This window comes from Lycorma delicatula, chromosome 5 (assembly GCF_047948215.1).
Source record: "Lycorma delicatula isolate Av1 chromosome 5, ASM4794821v1, whole genome shotgun sequence".
NCBI classification, from domain to species: domain Eukaryota; kingdom Metazoa; phylum Arthropoda; class Insecta; order Hemiptera; family Fulgoridae; genus Lycorma; species Lycorma delicatula.
Window position 1 is genome coordinate 138689644 of NC_134459.1, and position 22395 is coordinate 138712038.

The window sequence follows — 22395 nt, forward strand, 5'->3', positions numbered from 1 at the left end:
GTCTCTGAATTTTCTCGAGTTTATAACTACTCGCTTTTAAACAGTGTTTTTTTTTTAATACAAATTTATTCTGATACAAATGTAAATATGCCGTCGTGTTATTTCCCCAATTATTTGAGCAGAACTGATTCCCCAGCGAAAAAGAACGTGAAATATTTTCCGTTCCCGGAAAATGAAGCATTACAAAGTGTGTGGCTACAAAAATGCGGAAAATCACGTGATAATATAAAAATTGAACATGGTAAGTTCAAAAGTGTGTTTTTTATCTGAATTTAAATTTTGATGAAATAAATATGATTAAATTTCGAATTCAAATGCCTGTATGCGAAAAATGAAAAGAATATATTACTAGGATACTTTCGAACTCTAGTCGGTTTTGTCCTCTTTGTTAACATTTTTATTTTTATTTATATTTGCAAAAGGGTCGGTTTTGGTTTTTATGTTAATGGAAACTATTTTATTTTCTATTTCATATAAAATGTCTCCATTATATTTTCATTTTGAATTAAAATAATTAAAGTTAATTATTTTCTGAACCGCTCTGTATCTAATAGTACATTAATAATTAATTCAAGGTAAATTGTTTATTAAGAAAAATTATTAGAAATTATTATATTGTTAAGAAATAAACGAAATTAATCATTCAGATCATAATTCTCGACTCCACATACAGTCAATTAAATTTTATATAAAATAAACAAAAAAACCTACACTCCATATTTATTTGGAAGTGCGTGTACACGCACACGTGAGTACGGCACTTCCTATTTATAAATATTAGAGTAAAAATCCACATTTCGACGCCAATTTTCATATACGTCAATAAATTTTATTCTCTTATGTTTCAAAAGTTTGTTTATTTCTGATAATTCTGCCTTTAGTCACATTGATGACTTGCTTCTGTTTGTGCGCCAACCGCATAAACGAATTTAAACATCATGGCGGGAAAAGGATTTTGGGACGAGCCACTGCGCAATGCTGGGTGTGCGACACCTTGTTACTTTAATCATGGGTCTGTGTGTCCCGCTTATCTTACCGAAAAATACCGATCACTAGCGGAAAATCACGATTCGTTAGTACATGTCTCGTGGTGGTCAGGTGTATACTTGTTATATTATTATATGTTATTTTGGGACAATTTAGTACTTTTTAACCGAATCCGAATTTTCGGACGAAAATCGCAAATATCTCGAAAACGGTCGGTCCTAGCCCTCTGAAAAATTTTCTCAACCCCCCCTAGACGAAACCCTATCCGCTCCGCAGTGGTACTCGTCAGATGATAATATTTTCAAGTGCTCCCGGAGCGCCGTTCGGAAATTGGGGAGGAGGTGCGATGGGGTGCCACCGTAATATCTCGGCAACCGCTCGTCCGATTTGTACGATTCAAAGGGCATAAATATCAGTTGATCGAGCGCTAAATGTTTAATTTATCGGGTACACTCTTGATCGACTGGATCTTGGTTTCCGGAAATTAATTAGTTTAGCTCTATGTTTTGATTGCACTCACCCGACGTAAAACGTACAGATCCGATCTTTAGCTAAAACTCTCAAACCTGTGCGCTAGCGAAGCTGTAAGGTATAAACATATAACGACTAAAAAGTAGAAAATAAAAATTATTTTAAAACACTACTCTTAAACTAAACGCACTAAAAGGACGGTATCTCAGAATAGATCTGACGACAAGGTTTGATGGTCATATGCAAGATTTTGTGAAAGTCATAGCTTCAGATTCAAAATTTGATGTATTTGCTTATATTTTCTTATGCGTGATGAATGGCCTAAAGAGTCGGGTTCAAACACGCATAAGAAAAGATTGGCAAAAACATCAAATTTTGAATATGAAGACGTGACTTTTACATAATCTTACATATCACCATCAAAGCTTGTCAGGTCCGAGATACCGTCCTAAAATTATTTTTACATTTTCATGTACTTATTTTAATTTAAGAGTGGTGTTTTATATATTTTTTTATTTATTTATGTGATTGTTTTTGTTCATAAATTAATGAACTATAAGCAAAAAGTAGGCACTGCAATGTACCGATCACTAGCGGAAAATCCCGATTCGTTAGTATCAATTAAATAAGAGTGAAATTTCTTATTTAACTTTCATTATATCAATGTTTATCATTAAAAAAAAAATATTTTTACACAAGAGGTAATCAATTTTGGACACCTAATAATCCAATTCCGAGACGCCGTCCGCCAGGGCAACCCGTTTGGAGGGTCTAGATGTGGAGGGCGTGCCGTAGGTACGTCTCTGCATCTAGTATATTCGCTAAATTGGGGCGACCGAAGCGAAGAAGAAATATAATCACCGTCCTTATAAAAAAAAAATGTGTAAATATATTATAGTTCGGAAAAAAAGCGTGTACACACGCACGCACACATGTATAGATTAATATTACGATTCCTGTACAAGATTGAAAGAGCATTTGAAATGCAGTTATAAGTGTTATATACAGAGTTATATTTAAGTATGGAAACAGCTTATACTGCATACCTGAGAGGTCTTTGGAGGGAGAATGAAATGGAGTTCACCACAGTTAAAAAAATCTGCATGATGGTGGGTTTTTAATTTTTTCCGCCATATTGGATCAAACTTAATTTTTTTAAATAGGAAGGTTGACGTATGTTACGTGATTTCGGTTTAAAATTTTACAAGAAAAACATTGTTGAACGCCGTTTTTCTGTTAACGCCTTCGTTATCGAGTTTTAAGCGTTCAAATTTGGAATGATGGAAAAATTGTGTTAACAATAAAACGCACTGGATGAACAATTTTATTGCATTTTCCATTCATAATGCAGACAATAGCAATGCTGTAATATTGGTAATAATGAACAATAACTAATAATTAACAACACAACAAATTATATCAACTGAATTATATCATTTTCTAAATAAAAATTAACTTCCACTGATAATATCAGCTGGTATTTGTAAAATGAAACAAATCAGTTGGAAATACTTAATTAAAAAATCTGATGTGGACACAACATGACTTCCTTGTACGCCTATTAAATTACATATACACATTTTTTTTTAAATGAAAAGTACATAAAATTTTATTTTATTGATAATTTTTTTTTTTTTTTATTGAATTATTATTTGTTGTATACATTTTATTTACAATCAGAAGTTAATAATTATTCAACATATTTAAATTGAAAAAAAAAGAAAATTAAGTCTGATTCGAACAGATGTGCCTTCCCCTTGTAAGATCCAAATACTTCATTAATTAAAATTTTATTTGGCTGTAACTCTGGAACCGAGCGAAGCGAGTGTAGCTTAAGTTTGATTAAATTATATTTATAAAATAAATAAATATAAATTGTTGTATTGAATGAGTTCCTAAGATGTTCAAACTTGATTAGCGAGGAAAATTAATTTTTTTTTAATTTTAAAACTATTTTTATGCCCAAAATCAAGGAAGTATAATGATTGTTCAGGGGTGTTTGGGGGAGGGAGGAGAGCCCCTCCGATTGTTACAATATACGGTCTAAATGTAAAAATATAATTTTACGTTGCGATAATTTAAAAAAAATATATATATAGAAAAAATTGAAAAATTTTTTCCGTTTTTTCTCGCCTTAAATTGGTTTTTTTACATGATAATTATTTTTGAGTGATTTGGGCAAGAATTTTTGGGTGGCATATAACGAAAGAGTATTGAACATAATCGCCAGGTATAAATGCTATGTTTAGCATTTTAAAAAGTTTACGGTTCAAGTACAGAGATAGAAGAACAATTGCTGACATTTACAGGAACCAAACTGGAAGAGTAATAATCGAAGAACATAAGAAAGAAGCCGTAATAAGACAGGGAGTCCGACAAGGATGTTGTCTATCCCCGTTACTTTTTAATTTTTACTTAGAACTAGCACTTAATGATGTTAAAGAACAATTTAGATCCAGATTAACAGTACAAGGTGAAAAGATAAAGATACTACGATTTGCTGATGACATAGTAATTCTAGCCGAAAGTAACAAATATTTAGTAGAAACAATGAACAGTATGGATGAAGTCCTACGCAAGAACTACCGCGTGAAAATAAACAAGAACAAAACGAAAGTAATAAAATGTAATAGAAATAACGAAGATGGACCACTGAATGTAAAAATGGGAAGAGAAAAGATTATGGAGGTAGAAGAATTCTGTTATTTGGGAAGTAGAATTACTAAAGATGGACGAAGCAGGAGCGATATAAAATGCCGAATAGCGCACGCGAAACGAGCTTTCAGTCAGAAATGACAGTAATTTCAGAATCTGTCGTTAGTAAAACGCTGAAGGTCAAGGTGCATCAGAAATGTACAAGGAGGCCTCAAGTCATTGTCTGTGATTAGGCATCGACCTCACTCCCAAATACTGATCAGAACAAAAAGAGAAGGGTATGTTTTTATCAGAGGCTTACTAACTTTGTAAATCTGTCTCGAGGACTAAATTGAATTGTAGGACAAAACTGTTCCAATCAACACTAGTTTTGTTACCATGAGGATAGTATTTTTGGCGTTAAAGACACAGTCAAAAATGATTTGAGTGCATCGTCTAATTGAAGTTAGATATATGGAGAATTTTTGTGTAAAACCTTCGGTATGAGCAGAGGCCGGACCTAATATATCCCATTTACTAAAAAATATTACGTCTGGAAATTAATTTATAATAAAATTCATTTTATATTTAGCAATTTTCACTGATATTAATTAACAAATTAATACCTTATTCTGTCTTAGAGAACATAATATTACCAAATATTTTTTGTTAACTGAAAAAAAATAAATATCGGTGAAAAAAACAAAAGTTCATTTCTGTAAATTACTATTAAAAAAAAACTTCTGTTAATTTTGGACTACATCGGCAATTCTGATGACGTAATTTGTTTTTATAAAATAATATTTTAATACAGGTAAAGGCAAAAAAAAAAAAATGTTTTTAAATTGCTTCCTTCTTTTATTTTAAATTCAAATATATATTTTAAAGCGATTATATATATATTGAAGATTACTAAGTTACGTCAGGAGGGATTCATTAGAACAATTAAACAACTGTAATACAATTGACCAATCAGAAACACAAAAGTAATTAACTTGTTTTTAAATTCTTATAACAAACAAAGTTGTTTGTCAAAATGTTAACGTTGGACGGATAAGATATGTCACGAGGGAGTCGCTCGGGTCTGTAACGAAACATTCCGATATGATTGACCAATCAGAGACGCAGAACATAATTTAGTTGTTTTTCAATATCTTGTAACCTCATACGAAGTAAAAGACAGTGTCGCCGAAAACGTTGGACTGTGTACATCATGTGGTCAGCTTGAACAATCTTCTAGACTAGATAACCACATAATTTAGGACATTATTTTAAAGTGAGGGACATTTATTTTATTGCATACAACATAGTTTTATTTTTTTTTAATATATCGGTTTTAAATTAAACTTTTTTTTCTTAATTACAGTTTAATGAAAATTAAAATTTAACGTAGATGTTTTAAAGCACGTTGCTACAGTTTAAATGATGATCTTTTTTACGAAAAAAGATTTTCTTTTTTTATGAATTTTTTTTTTAAATTTAAAATCTATTCTAGATAAATAATAATCTTCCATTTTACAAAATTTTTTTTATTCAAAAAAAAAAGAGGGGTGATGTAATCTTTTTTTGAAATGGATTCATCAACATGGCAAAATTTTTATAAAATTAATTACCGATGAATTTTGTGTAGGAACTAAAATTAATTTTATTCAAGAAAATGCTATAAAATGTATGAATATTTTCAATAATTTTATAGAAATTGCCTAATTTTTATATTACATCTGGATACATTACTTGTATAAATAATTAAGTGTAATTTATATGTACTGAATAGGCATGTTTTTTCTTGCGCTTGGCTACCTTTAATGTCTACTGAAAAGAAGTACAATACCTTAGTACGATGAATATCTTGCAGGAACTATCAAATTTTATTGTTTGATGTATCGAACACTTTAATTATTAGGAAATATTTTTTAGAAACTGTATTAAGATAAGATTGTAGTTTGAATTAAAAAACAATAATATGCAGTTATGTATCATATTTAAAATACTCTTATTCTTTTTTAGTTTTTTTCAGATTATAATAATTGTGTTATTTCCCCACTTGAACAATCTTAATTTTCTTTCATACAAAATCATTGAACCAAATCTTATTGGACATCCTCACATTTTCACATCTATGTTGTTCAATTTCTTTTTTCTGTAATTCTCTAGAAAATTCTAGAAATAAAAGCCAAATCACTTGTACAAATATTTCCCATTATTGCAGAGGTATTCTTCCTTTATTTATCAAGAGTTTATAATAATAAGAAATTATCTTTTATCTTGATTAAAGATAATTTAAAATTTATTTTTGTTTCCCATATTTCTAAATTTTTCCTGGACGTCAGTTGTAGTTAACTGCATTCATTTCTGGGTCTCTCGATTGTAACCTGAAAAAGAAATCTTTTGTAAAGCTGTTTTATTGTGTAATCAACCAAACCTGTTTTACTTAAATTTATTTTAATTTTTTTTCAGCTCAGTAATAAATAAAAACAGAATATTCAAATCCAAATAATACTTGTTCTAATCCATTTTCATTTGATCCATTACCATTTGTAGTGAATTGCCAACCGGCACACAAATTTCTGAATACTGTAATACAATCAAAAAAGTTTAATCGTATTTTTTAATGATTTTCAAGCGGGTGCAAATTTTATATTTATTCTGATTATACAGGTGACTAGGTAGAAAGAAAAAATAAGGGAATAAATTTTTTAATTACTCATTTTTCTTCTAAATAATTTTAGTCTACGCTTTAATATATTTTTTATGTAATTCTTAACTCTGTTAGGTTAGGTACTTTGGTGGTACCTCCTTTGTATCCTGGTGGTATACCTCCTTTGGCACTACATTCATATCAAAAAGTTAGCCAATTATTTCAAATAATTTCTTCATTGAAATCATTTACAATTTTTTACTCTGCTTTTTCTTTTCAGTTACAATTATTTTACTGAATTTATTTAATTATGTATAGCAGTTTGTAAAACTTCATACAGGAAGAAAAATACAATCCCAGTTTATATTCATACTTTTATGGATTTAACTAGTCAAATGACCACATACTGTAAAGGTTCCATTTATTTTCATAATAACAAGTAGTACAATATAATCTTGTTCTTTATGTGAATTCTCTGTTTTTTAATGTAATGCAAACAATACAATTTTTTCAAAATATTAATAAGCATTAGTTTCCTAACCTTTTAATTAAATATTTAAATTTAACCTCTTTGGAGAGAGATAAATGTTTTTACTATGTATATTTTGTATACAAATTATGTTTACACGGTTTTGTTGCCTCAAATACAGTAATTTTAACAATATACATAAAATAATTAGGTAGCTTGTAATTGCATGTCCTTGTTATGTAGCTAGTAATTTCATGCGGCTTGTAATTGCATGTTCTTTTTATGTAGCTTAGAAATATAACTGTTTTATCATAAAAAATTGTTTTACTAACATTGAGTAACTTACTAACATTAATTACACTAGTTTAAGTTTAGTTGATGGGTATTTTATGTATATCATTCATTCTGCTGTATTTGAGTTGAATATCTAAATTTAAATGTAATATAAATCGATTATCAATTATTAAATTATAATTGTTTCTTCAAAGAGGTTAAATTATAATATAAAGGATTTTAAGGAACAGGGTACATAAACCACTTAAAGGCTGTTTATACAATTTCTCCAGTTTTGTATAAATTTATTATTTTTAAATAAGGAGAAATTTGTGATTTACTAATTCATAGTATTGGCTTTTTTCAATCGTATTTGATCTGTTTATGTAAAATAGCTTCGCATCTTATTTTCTTTGTGGATTTGCTTTTATTTTATAATTATCCTAAGTAATTTCTTAAATAAATAACCATATTTAACAACAAAATTAATTCTAAAATGCCCCATTGATTATCTACATATAAACAAATTTAGGAATACAACACATCATCAGTTTTTTGGCATTCATTAAATAAAAACTTTTTACCCTAACCATCTAACATTACATAAATCTATTTTTGACACCATCAAACAGTATTTGAAAGTATACTGGACTTCTGCAGAGAACCATCAAGGAACTATTACAGTATATCCATCAGGAATCCGTCAGTATTACTTTTGATCATTTTTACAACCTAAAAATACACTACATTAAACCTTTCGTATGAGCAAACTTTATATATAAACCCCCTGGTTTTAGTCTTCTAGAGTAGTATATGCCATATGCTGCCTGGTGGTTATCCACTGAAATTATTAGTTTATTTCTATAAATGTATATTTTTTATAAACCACTTTCCAAAACCATGTAAAACTGAAATCGAGCACATTCTCTTTCTTATACGAGATTAGAATTGGAAATGTAATCGGTACCTGTCGCCTGCTATTAATCACTCTGCACCTCCCACTGTTCACATATAGAATTTCTTTGTAATTATATTTCATATTGTTGATGAAAAAAGACCTCCTTATGGATTACTGAATAATAAAATTAAATTTTTTTCTATAATCCTACAGATAAAGGTAGCTTCAATATTACATTTAGTAGTTGCATTATTTAATACCCCCTTTTCACTTGCATTGTCATCAATCACAACTTGATTTCATTTGCTATCATTAGCAACTTACCTTTTTTTCAATAATATAAATTATAGACTTTTTTTTTTAATTCCAACCAGGATTGGCCATATTATGCTGTGAAAATGCGATCTTAAGAGAATCTAGAAAGGGGTAATTAAGAGGTCTGGATAGTAATGCATACACCTGCACAAGTACAAAAGGGAAAAAAAGAAATATGTAAAATACAAGTAAATTCATTATTATTAAATACTCTCTGAGTAATTGATTTCATTGAAAAATCTTCTATTTTTAATATTGAAAATAATAGAAAAATCCCTTAAGTTATGTTTCTTCAAATCCATAATATTTTTCTATTAAAATTATAAAACAAAAATCTTCTGGTTAATATTTCCTAGTTCAGTCTTCTAATTTTTTTTTAGAAATACAGCTTCAAATTATGTAACTGTAGAAACACACAGATTACACTGTATTATACAGATAGAAAATGTTTGATATTCTCTGACGCAGTTCAAGGTGTATCATTTTAGATTTTTGTTCAACAAGTGGCAAATCTGATATGCTCTGACAGTTCAGGGTGTATGAATTGTTTTAAATTTTTAATCAACACATAGCAAATCTGATATGGTCTGAAGCAGTTCAGGGTGTGTTATTTTAGACTTTTGCTCAACACATAGCAAATCTGATATGCTCTGAAACAGTTCAGGGTGTATTATTTTAAATAGATTTTTGATAAACACATAGTAAATCTGATATGCTCTGAAACAGTTCAGGGTATATTATTTTAGATTTTTGATCAACACATAGCAAATCTGATATGCTCTGAAACAGTTCAGGGTGTATTATTTAAGATTTTTCTTCACACAAAGCAAATTGCTGTGACACAGTTCAGGGTATATTACAACTTTTTCCTTAACGGATAGGAAATTCGATGTGCTCTTACACAGATCAGGGTGTATTATTCACATTTTAGCTTATTAGGTACCAAATAAGATGCACAATTATTTTTAATTATAGTTCTTGATTACATATTGAAATTGTAAATATCTATGTTGTGTGCAATGAATAGTTTTCGCGATAGCCGGGTACAGAAAGCATTCGTACCGCGTCAACCGCGTCGCGACCGTATTTCATCATCCCGATATCGTTCATCGGGTTTCGGTTGGGGGTTGCTGTGTATATAAATGTGTCTATATATTGGGGGGGTGATATATAAATATGATAATGTTAGAAATATTTTATTCATAATATTTCTAATTATTCTATGTTTATTATGTTTCTTTATGTTTTCAGCTCATCACTTCGCTACCAGTGGCTGAAGTCCTCCTTCTAAATCAATTTAAATTCATAAAAAATTAAATGTTATAATTTAAATTTATTATTTAATTTTAAATTTAATCACATAAAAATTCCTTTGTATAGTTTAAATTGCTTTATAAAATTTTTAAATTTCCTTTTTTATAAATTATTTTCATTTCATTGATAAAATTAATCATTTAAATAAGTTCAAGAAATTTAAAAAATAAGTAAATATATAGAGGCAATTTCTTAATTAAATGCAGCTTTTAAATCTGGTTCATGTAGGATATATGTTTATTTTTATATATATATTTATTTTATTTGATATTTATTATTATACATAAGTTTTTTCTTAAATTGTTTTAGTAGGTGTTAATCAAATTGAAGGTTAGAGCATTTTTATATCTAATTACAGTTTTAAAAATTTTTTTTTCTCTTATTTGAAATATTTTAAATTTTGAATACCCCTTTGCTTTCCCCAATCAATGTTCAGCCAGCCACCTGCTTCAAAGAAGATGCATGCTTGCATGTTAGTTTAATTTTTTCAAACCAGGGTCAGCTGATTTTAGAGGTGCCATAATAAATTATTTCACTTTATTCGCTAATTTTTTTATTAAAAAAATTAACTTACTTGCAAAATTAACCATTTTTTTGTGGTAAAATCTTAAGTAGAATGTGAAAAAATTCATCTAGCATAACACTGTAATCCAAATTACTTCAAGATTTAATCATTTTTATATGTAATATATTTGCCTTGCATATTAAAAAGGCATGAACTGACCCTGGTTTTTAGTGTGTAATTATTTTATCTTTCACATATTTTGAAATTGTGGGGGAAATAAGTGATTGGTGTAAATAAAGTGTGAAATTAAAGTGCGATCAAGATCAAAGTGTGAAATTAACGTTATCTTCCTCACTACAAAAATTTACAAACTATAAATAAAAATGAGACTAGAAATAATACAGATTACCAGATTACATTCCACATCTCATCAACTCTTCACTTCATGCTGCATCCTATTTCTTCAGAGTACCAGATCGACCGATTTTTTCAGCTGCTCGATGGATTTGATCTTTGGATTAGTCGTGGTGATAAATGTAAAGCTGTGTGGCCAAATGGTAAAATATTAAGGTACTACTAATTCTTTACTACACCATATAATTTCATGATAATACTAGTATTTATTAAGAGTCCATCAGTTTATGTAATGTTTAGCTTCAGTTAGAGCAACCAAGTAATGGAGCTACTCGCTCTGTGAATTCAAACAGCCATTATCACGGCATTAGCCCACTGTGGCTAGTCTAGTGGTTAACTCGTCATTGCAAGTCAAGAGTTCTAAGGTTCAAATCCTAGTAAAGACGTTTAAATGGATTTGAATACTAGATTGTGGATATTAGTGTTCTTTCATGGTAGGGTTTCAATTAACCACACACTTCAGGAGTGGTCGACGTGACGCTGAACAAAACTACACTTAATTTGCATTCATACATACCATCCTCTGAAGTAATACCTCATGGTGTTTCCAGAGGCTAAACAGAAAAAGAGAGGGTCAGGCCATTAGTTTAGACTCCAGTTTACATCATTGATAGGTAACTTTCTCTTTTGATACTGCATTACATTTATTTCTAATTTTTTTAAAAATTTTAGGCAGATCTGGCATTAAATGTCATGCGAAACACAGAAATTTTGTGTGGCAAATTACAACATAAATCCAATAAAGGAAACAACAGTATAATAAAGAAAAGAAACTTAATTGCGTTACATATCAAGAAATGCCAGTATCTGGCCAATGCCTAATTTGTCTTTGATAAATATTTTATTTGAAATATAAACCACCAAAACACAGTAATTAGATAAGTTAAACTAGCCATATTAATTTCCACAGACTGTTTTTTTGCAGTACCCTGCATTTCCAGTATGTATTAAATTCAATTTTTATTACATTAAAAGTTTTTAGTTTTAATGATATATCTTTTTTATGATAAATTATAATGTTATCTATTGTGAAATTTTAAATGATATTATGAACATAAATAGGGTATACAACGTACCCTATTCTACAGGTACAACATATACCAAAATGAAACGACTAGCACTAGATAGGGAATCTTGGAGAGCTCCATCAAAATTACCAGTCAAATGACTGAAGACAAAAATAAATGAACATAAATATACTTGTGAAAATATTTATAATTTACACAAAAATAATACAAATAAATTAAAAAGAATAAAATAGAATTTAATAGCAAGTGAAGGTGTAAGATACTGCACAAATCTAATTACTGTGTTTAGGTGGTTTATATTTCATATAATGTTAAATTTTATATATATATACAAATTTTTATGAATTTTGTTAGTTACAGCAATGAAACTTCAAAAGCTTATTATGTACATTTCTTGGCTTACGATATTTCAAGACTTATTCATATTTTTAACCTTTCTAAAAGTATTTTGAGTATTTATCAGTTAAAAGTACATAATTTGATTTTTTTTCATCATTGTTAATAAAATTTAAATGCAACATGTTATAATTTAGCTCAATTATTCTTTTTGTAGACGACAATTATTCTTTTATAATGTAAAGAATAGCCATGAAAAGCAAATGATTTTGTTCGATTTCATAAAATCTAAAATAAATGAAATAAGAATCAAATTATTGTCGTGACAGTCATCTTTTCACTTACATACCTCCAAACTTTTAATTATAATAAAAAAGAATTTTATGTATGTTTACAGATAGAGGATGGGTTTTGATAGATGAAACAAAGCAATATCTTCATTTAACATATTATTTTAATAGAAAATATACTGTGTCAAAATTTAGAAGTGAGTTCACAAGTTTTTTCTTTTTTGACAATGGAAATTCTGTTTAGTCCTTTATTGTTTTGCTTGCTTTGGCAATGAATCTCTTGCCTGAAGGGGGTTTGAAAATTTAATGAAACCATGCTTGCACCTCTTTGTCAAAATTTGTAGAATATGCTTATAAAGTAGATGGCACATAAATATTTCATGAATTTTAAATACCAGAGCAATCAAAGGAAGTGGAAACCTATATAAAATTGTAAAAAATAATAAGAAAATAAATGATGCATTTCATTCCATAAAAATATTAAGTATGATTTTAAAAAAATAATATAAAAATTAGTAGAAGGATCAGGTGGTATACAGATATCCTGTATTGATTTTTGTTACCATTCAACATTATTCTTAGCTGAAAATTTTAGCTCGGCCAAGTAGGTTCATATAATACACATTCCTGGATGCGATATAGATTTGTTACAATCTACATCAGTGAACCTTAATTCAGAATAATGTTTTTGCATCTATTCTTGGTAAAGCGCTCTGATCTAGTACGAGAGGCCTTGCTGCCTTAAAAGGGGCTTACAATATTTTTGAGCGAGTTGTCTTGTTTAGCAATCTTCTGTGGATTATTCCTTTCTAACCTTCTAACTTCCACTTTTTCCTTTATTTTCTTCCACCTTGATCTATTAAAAGGGAGTTTTTCAATGATTTCTCAATGGATATCTAACAATGCGAGGTCCGTAAAAAATTCAGTGTTCTTTGTATCTATCTAGTCTGGTGGAGGGTATAGCTTTTCTTGTGTACCTACCTATCTAGCGTTCTATTTCTGTAAAAAATGTCTATATAAATACTTCTACCTCAGGTTAAATATTTAAGGAGTAATAATCATTCCTAATAAACATTTTTGTTAGAAAAAGTTCAATGCTATCATACATGAAATGAATTTAATAATTAAAACAAAGCTATATTAATTTCACAACTGCTAATTGAATTTGTCTTATTTTCTTTTGTTTCAGGTAACTCAACGGTTCATTTAATATTCTAAGGGAGAGCTGCCATGTAAGTGGCCCTCCTTACATTGTGGTACTCCCTTTTATTGTAGGATAATTTTCTACTAAAGGTACTTACTTTTGTTATTATTGTTTAATATTATAAATTTTCATGTTAAAAATAAGTTGTGTAGTTTTTAAGGTGATAGTATAATATTCTTATAAAATCGCGGTAGGTGCCTAGTCCCAGTAGGGTCCCCTGATAGTAACTTTCCTTTAGGGAATTTTTTATGACTATTTTTGTGTATGTTTCTGTTTCAGGTTCAACATAAATTTTACATTAAAATTACTTAGATAAGCAGTGTAAATTAAGTTTTATGAAAATAGATATAAGTTTTGTATATGCTGTGTATGTTTTTTCAGGTACAATGTAAATATTATTTTATTATTAGTTTGTTAAGTCGTGTCCGTGATCCCAATGCCTAGTCCCAGTAGGGTCCCCTGATAGGAACTTTCCTGTAGGGAATTTTTTATGTCTATTTCTGTGTATGTTTCTGTTTCAGGTTCAACATAAATTTTACATTAAAATTACTTAGATAAGCACTGTAAATTAAGTTTTATGAAAATAGATATAAGCTTTGTATATGATGTGTATGTTTTTTCAGGTACAACGTAGATATTATTTTATTATTACTTAGTTAAGTCGTGTCTGTGATCCCAATCCGTAATAGGGTCCTCCTCCCTAAGGGGGAGGTTTTTTAGTCGGTGAGAGCCCGACACTACCGTCTGTTGCGGGCACAGACGGAGGCTGGTAGAGCTTTTTCCTCCTCCTACGCAAAACAAAAAAAAAAAAAAAAAAATTAACAGTTCATATTAAGTGCATTACTAATCTTTTTGCAAAGTGATTTTGAGTTGTAGGTGCTGTACCGGAAAGCTGTACTTTTAAATTCATGAAAGCTGTGACAAAAAAATGATTACTGATTCTCAAAGGTAATATTGAAAGTGGAAAATGGTTATGAAAGATAAAGAAAATTTTAGTTAAAGTGACTATCAACCGTAGTTTCAAATCTGGATTGAATAAAAAGTAAGTACCGTAAATGTCTAATAGAATTTTTAAAACGCAGCAAAATATTAAAACAACACATCTAGAATTGGGCATAGTGATTTTAACAAATATTGGGGCTGAATTCAAAACTTATAAAATTTTGTGTAATACATTGCATTTTTAGATACATACGATTTATTTACCAATAAATGCATAATCAGTGTCATACCAATATTTAAAAAAGTTATTATTTTTGTGTATTCATTTATAATTTTTTTAAATCAGCTAAGTTTTTGTTACTCAAATACAGATGAATTGAAATATATTCAATATAGTTTTTAATCGACTAAATCATTGGAACTAAATTTTTAAAATAAGTTTACAAATATTTTCTCGCTTGTACAATGTTTTATCAGTTTCTCTAAATAAAAACAAACAACTGTCATCAATCATTCTAGCATCCCATCTTCCTTGGTAGTGATGCTGACGGAAACTGTCTCCCTGTCCCTGCTCATCACTGACAGAGCACAAATTTCCAGGAAAAAAGTCTAGTTGAGACTGTAGGAAATGAATTTTTAATGACATCCTACGTACTAAATATTTGTAGTTTTTTAACAGCTTATTAACCATAAACATAGTTTTCATCTTTTCTGATGCCTAAAAATCACCAACAATGTCTCTGAAGGACTTCCATGCAGCTAATGCATGATAAATAACAGGGATCGTCGTTTCCTGTTGACTGTTCAGTTACTGAGGATGATATAAAAATAAAATGAGGCACCCAGATTTTATCTTGATCCCCGAGTGTGCAATCAAAATTAACAGGCACTTTTTATCGATTCAGAAATAAGTTTTTCTTTGAAATTTATGCGTACATTTACCTCTAATGTAACAATAATTGTCTGGATGATTTGAGCCACCAATTTTTTAGAGGCCATGTAGCAAATAAAAATGAGAAAAAAATCTCTAAAGTATTATAAAGAATTTATGAAAATATAGCAAAACACTAATTACTGTGTGAACACAACACATAGTATAGACAATTGAAGTTAGACTGAATAAAATTTTAAGCTCTGTAGTAGGCAACAACAGATCTCTGTATATCATACATGTCTACTTCCATGATACAATGTACACATAATTTATTTATTTTTTCTTTATTAAGCAGGTATGCGTACTGTTTAAAAGTAAAAATACAGAAACTATTCTGAATTGTAACAAGTAGTTGATCAAATGAAAATGAATTGAATTGAAAATGGGTTTATTATAAAAAAACATTACAAATTTTTGATTTATGTAAAACCTTTACATAGTAACACAATTTCAATAGCATATTGGAGATTAGCACCCAAATTACAGTGAGGATAGTTGTGTAACATGTTAGATACAAATTTTGCGTAGACAGTGTTATTTCAACATTTGACAATATGTTTAAATTTAAACAATGTTTTATTTAAATTTAATTATTTAAAACAAATAATTTTTATAACTATTTTAAATCTGCAATGATATTAGATTATAAGAATTAATTTCATTTTTAGTAAGTAGAAGCAAAGTATATAATGCGGTCTCCCAATCAGTTATCTGTAGTCTAATCACATGTTCATTCATTTCCTTCGATTTAATGCTGGCAAAAGAGTAGTCGATGAAACACATGATGTTACTGTTCTCAACTGTGAGGTATATTTTGCGATTCATTTTCTGTGATCTAGCAGAAGTAGTAGTATCTTAAGTTGCTGAATTACATAATCTGTCACAATCACAATGCAGTGATGCATATAAAGCACAACAAACACAAGACATAAAATTGCTTTCTCTTTCATTAAGAATATTGATTTTTATACGTGACCAGTCCCAGTGGCGAATAGAGTGAAGGTGTTGCTTGTAGAGCTGAAAGATTTCCTGCATTTTGGTGGGCTTGGCCTACTCCATTTTATGGGACTTTTATCTCATATCTTGTTGCATTCAATCTTTAGTTTATGGAAAATTATATATATAAATGATGATAATTCAATAAGGTTTAAGGTAATTTTTAATTACAAAAATTTGTTCAGCTGTTCTTATGCAATGCAGGACAAATGGAAAAAACTGGCAAGTTTTACTTTAGTGAAAATCTAAAGTTATCGTGAAAAGTTCATTCAACACAATGTACAGACAAATTCAACATGTAAAAAAAAAACAATGTCTAAATATTTGGTTATTTAGATCACTATATCTTATAAACATATCTACATAACACTTTCCTCTAGGCTCTTTCCACTCTTGGGCACTTGTTGCACCACAACACTAACTTTTGTAGAAATTATCTGAGAAATCCACCGCCAGGGTATCCATGTACAAAGCCCTTGTTAGTTTCATTATACTGATTAACAGACAAATCTTTATCTAAATAAAGAGATGGTATTAGAGCCGAGTACAGACTGTAGAAGTAACAATAAAAATCTTCAACATGAACAGACAACTAAAGCTTTTGAGTGCCCTATAGCATAAGGTTATGCATTTTCATTCAGGAGAATAATAGCCATCCAGTGCAGTCGGCACCATTTGATTTGTTTTACCTCCTTCAATTCATAATAATATTCTGATAATCGCTGCAATCCCAAGTTCCGTGAATTATGCTAGTAAATTCTTTTGTTCCCAAAATGTTGTGACAACCATTTTTCACTTCAATTATATCATTTGAATCTGCTTGGTTTGCTTCTCTCTGATTTTTTGGCATCATGAATATGTTCCTCATAATATTAATATAAACATAAGTTTATCATCTACAGAATTCAGATTCACTGTATGCTTGCTCACAAAAAAAGAATTACAAAACACATCTCACAGTTGGAAACAGCGATCATCATCTTTACCAGCACTAAACGGAATGAAGAAGTGGATGAATGTGACATTAGATGATAAATTCCTGATCTGAGACTTCTGTGCCATATAAGTCATGTGAGATATAAGTGATTCAATATGAAGTTGAATTTTTTAAATTTATGATTACACTATATAAGCACTCAATGTGATGAACAAAGTAAAGGGATCAATTTCAGGGCTGAATATCAGCTAAACCTTGATTGGTTTCCATGTGCTGAAGTGCAATAATTTTTGTGAAAAAAGCATCAGAAAAACACTTAAAATGCTGATTTTCCTTGGTAAGCCTAACTTCGTTGAGTTTTTATTAAGATTGGCTCAGTGTTTTTTGGGAATAGATATGTGTCATGTCATGTTATCTGTTGGGTTATGACTCCTTCAGAGATATAAATATATTAATTATCATTATTATTTTTATCTAGACTCCTTGAGTAGATTGGAATCCCTTATTCCTCAAATTCCATGAATATGGATTATATCTTTGAGCTTTAAAAAATAAACTAAAAAAAAAAAATTAAAACAAAATAAAGATCTATAGGGTCTTATCGTCCCTCTCCTAAATTTAAGCTTTTTAACTTAAAAATAAAATTCAAATTAAATTAATAGCTACTTTCTTAATGGCCCCTTAACAGAGTGATATCTGTCTGCTTATAAGACTTATTTCCCAGCCAAATTATTATATTAAAAGCACAACATACTACACTTAGACATCTTGATGAATTAATTTACACATCTTATAATTTAATTCACCAAATTTCTTCATAACAAAAAGTGTAAAGATAAATTCTATAATTTATTTGTGGATAGAATTACATGTGAATTGTATATCATGAAAAAAAAATTATACTAATACAAGTTATAGAATTGTTTCTTATTTATTTGTAATAATTTAATACTAACTAAACTGGTAAGTTTTCTTTTTCAGCAATGTCCGAAGCAGTACTGTTATGGAGGACTTTTATCCCACAATTTAATCAGAAACAGAATCTTCATTTTCATCAAATTAGATTGGAGAGGAAACTGTAGTCAGTGAGTTTTTAATTTAATTATTACAATATATAAAATGTCAATACAATAAGTAAAAACCATTAAAAAACTAATGTAGAAAAGTGGTAACATCAATGTACATTTAAGTGTCCAGCAGCTCTTGGGGAGGGGAAGACAGTTGTAACAAAAGATTAGAAGGGATCTAACTAAAAAAAAATTCCAGAAGTTATTTAAGTTTAGAGAAAACATTTGAAAGGATTAGGAAAACTTGAGATTAACTCATCGCTTCTTGATTCTATAAATCATTGTTTATAATATTTAAAGGCCTAGCACTATATCATAGCTTATGAATGTAATTAAATTACATTATATGAAAAATAATTTGTCTCCAAAATCAATACAATATTAGTAATGACGCGATTAATTTGGATAACATCAAAAGTTCCAGGTTAACTTCAAATCTTATAGAGTATTACGAATAAGAGAAGAAGCATATCCTGGTGGGGTTTAATGTATCTACCAAAGAGAGAAATGATCTGATTAATTTTCAAGGGAAATTTTTAAACTTTTTTTGGGATAAGAGTGACATCTCCACTTTCACTATTGGGAAATTATTTTTATAACCATTGATATTCTTATGTAGAATTTACAAAATTTGCTGGAGTGTTATAATTTTTCAACTCGCTTATCAAAATCACAAAATCACTTATCATGGTTTTTTTAAAATAAGTGTTAAGAGAATAAAGCTCACCGAATGGAAACACCTTTAATTCATTAATTTACTTTCAGGCGTGATTTTAATTGCAGTTTATCTGTATATTATGGTAGTAAATAATTTACTTTTTTATCCATTAAAACTTTCTGTACCTGCATCTCCATGTAGTTTCTGCCTTAACTTAGTTTGAAATTATATTTTAATAAATAATGTTCATTTGGTCATTATAAAATTCTTAAGATTTAAGCCAAAAAATATAATTTTAATAGAACATATGAGTGGAAGAAGTAATCATTGAAAATTAATGTAATCATAGCAGTTTGTTTAATGACTAGTAAAGAAAATTTCTATTTTAAATCAAACTTTTGGCAATTTGTAATGTTGTTCAGGAGAGGTACAGTAGTGGGAAAGTTTCTGTTATCAAACCATAATTTCTAAAAAAAATGAACTCACCTTCCAGCTGCTGTTGATGTAGTAGCCCACTATCGACATAATCTGTCACTTCCAATCTATTCTCGGCAATATCATATAAAATATACTTTCATGATTTATTACACCTTCAAATATAACATTTGTTTCTGAGATCATTCTGTTATTATGTAGCATTACTTTGTTCTTAGTAGTATATTAAATTCCTAATTTTACAAATTTATTATTTTTCATTTTACCTTCAAATAATTTTTGTGAACAGAAAGAAAACAAAAAAAAAAACAGGGGATGTGGTGATTGTAACTTTTAAAATATTGTTACTATAAATTTATATATAAATTACAATACAATACTATTGCAAACAATAATTTCATCTTCGCTGTGCTTATTCTATCTCTTTTTAGAGCTTAATTTATTGTTAAATTTACTACAAAATGAAGCTTTATTTGTCACACACCTACTAGTTTATCAGAAAATGTAATATGTGTATCATATATTATCAAGGTACCTCAAAAACTTTGGGACAGATAATATAGATAGATACATAAAATTTTTGATGGTAATAAATATACTTTTTCAGTTTTTCATATACTGAATCGGTTCTTAAAGTATGTTCTGCATTACCTATCCAAATGCTACTGAAACAGAGTAAGATTTGTATAATAACGTACTTAAAATATCATACTCAAATGCATGATAACTAAAAGAAAGTGTACACTTATATTGCTATGTTTATTCTTGATATATATTATTGTGCATAGTACTGACCAGACAGGGTAACAGCAAGTGCACTATTAAATTGATAAGGTAATCTAATTTTTATATTTCCATTAGCAAACACGTCTAAAATTTCCCAGTTTTTGGAAAATATTTTAAATTCTTTAAGATAAAACAAAATTTCTTTTTCAGTTTTGTGCAGTATTTGTTAAAACATTTATTTATACCAATAAAACAACTTAGTAGCTGTGGTATCAGTATTGGAGGAGAAACTTGCTTTTCAAGTCGTACATCACAAATTGTGAACTAGTAGATATTTATCATTTGACAAGAATACACATGTAAATTTAGGTCCTCGCTTCAAGATGTAGAATGTGGAGCACCTCAGGGAAAAGTCTTTGCGTTCTTCATTGTTTATTAATGATCTGCCTCAAAATCTTGGGCAGTTCATTACAAGTCTTTTCACAGATGACACAACTGTCTCAATTTCTAAAGATAATTATTAAAATGGAATTAAAAATTTCACAACTGCAGCTTTAAAAAATTATTCACTCAATGGATTATAACTATATAACTTAGAATATGTATATAACTGTCACATTTTACTTCTCGGAGAAACATAACATTGCAAATTGTGTGGCCAGAATTCCCATTAATGATACTGATAGTATTTTTATTGTCCGCAAAGCAAAACCGCTGGGTTCTTTTTGATAAAACTGATTTTGTTTGTATGATTTTTGTTTGAAACGTTTTTCTCTGAAGCATCTTTATAAAACACTAAGCTTGTAATCATTATTGATTGCTTGTTATGCCTAAATATTTTCTCATATAACGCATAATATCCCATTTTTGAGCTTCTTACAAACATAACCTTTAAGATTTAAAAAAGGGGCTTTCAGATCATTTTTTATGCATACTTTATGAAAAATGAAACTGTATAATCAGTTACCCATCAGCTTATTTTACAATTAAAAGATTAGTTTTACAAAAACTATATTCTTCTGTTGACGAATTAAAAAAAAAAGACAAATATATGACTTATCTGCGACCAGTTCATCATGTACAGATATTGAATATATGCTCAAAGTAGTTTTCAGTAGCTATTTTCCTAATTGTTTATAATTTTGTAGTAATATTTTATAGTTAATGCATTTACCTTAACATCATTTCATGTGTTTGATTAAATAATTAATATGAACTTTAAATACATCTATTTCGTTTTTCAAATTTTATCATTTGTTCTGATCAGAAAAAAACATTTATTTGTAAAATAGCAAGGGATAAAAATAAAAATCACCTTACCAACAATTTATATTATATCCCAAACGCTTTAGCTCATTTGACCATCCTCCGGAAGGAGTTTTTTGTAATTTAAAATATTAAAATTAAAAACGTAAACAAATATAAAATAATAACACAACAGGTCATCGTTGCTGGAATTAGATAATTAAGTTAGGCAACTTGATAATTATTAATTTAAATAGAAAATAATTTTCAAATTTGATATGTTATTCATTGTTATAACAATATATAAAAAATTTTTCCAGATTGTTTGTTTTATAAAAGTCGATCTAAAAATCTATTATTTTAATAAAATTATCAGGGCTGTAATTATGTTTATTTTATAAAATGTATTTAACATAATTGGATTTATCGAAATAGACCTTCTTTATACTATTATGTTCCTTAGCTCTAATAGAAAAAGAACCGGTTGGTCATAACAATTTGTTTACACGTTATAAACTATAGCCACTTCGTCTAAATATGACATTTATTTATTTGAATTTATTATTTTAGTAGAATTGATACTATTTATAAAATTTTAATATTCTGAAAAATTTAACTTAAAAAGGAATAGAACTGTATATACATTTATTTTTGTAATTTTTTTTTTAAATTGAGATTA

At 28.7% G+C, this 22395-nt stretch overlaps 1 long non-coding RNA gene across 3 annotated transcripts; it reads right to left on the reverse strand.

Moving 5' to 3' along the window:
• Positions 1 to 5736: 5736 nt before the first annotated feature.
• LOC142324550 (uncharacterized) lies at positions 5737 to 21919 on the reverse strand. Of its 3 annotated transcripts, none has more exons than XR_012756320.1 (3): positions 21792 to 21919; positions 19797 to 19978; positions 5737 to 6464 (listed from the first exon to the last, which is right to left on the reverse strand). It is a non-coding gene; the product is annotated as an uncharacterized LOC142324550 (long non-coding RNA). The 3 variants fall into 3 exon arrangements; XR_012756319.1 differs by having other exon boundaries at positions 19797 to 20011; XR_012756321.1 differs by lacking the exon at positions 5737 to 6464 and adding an exon at positions 12757 to 12992 and having other exon boundaries at positions 19797 to 20011.
• Between the last annotated feature and the right edge of the window lie 476 nt (positions 21920 to 22395).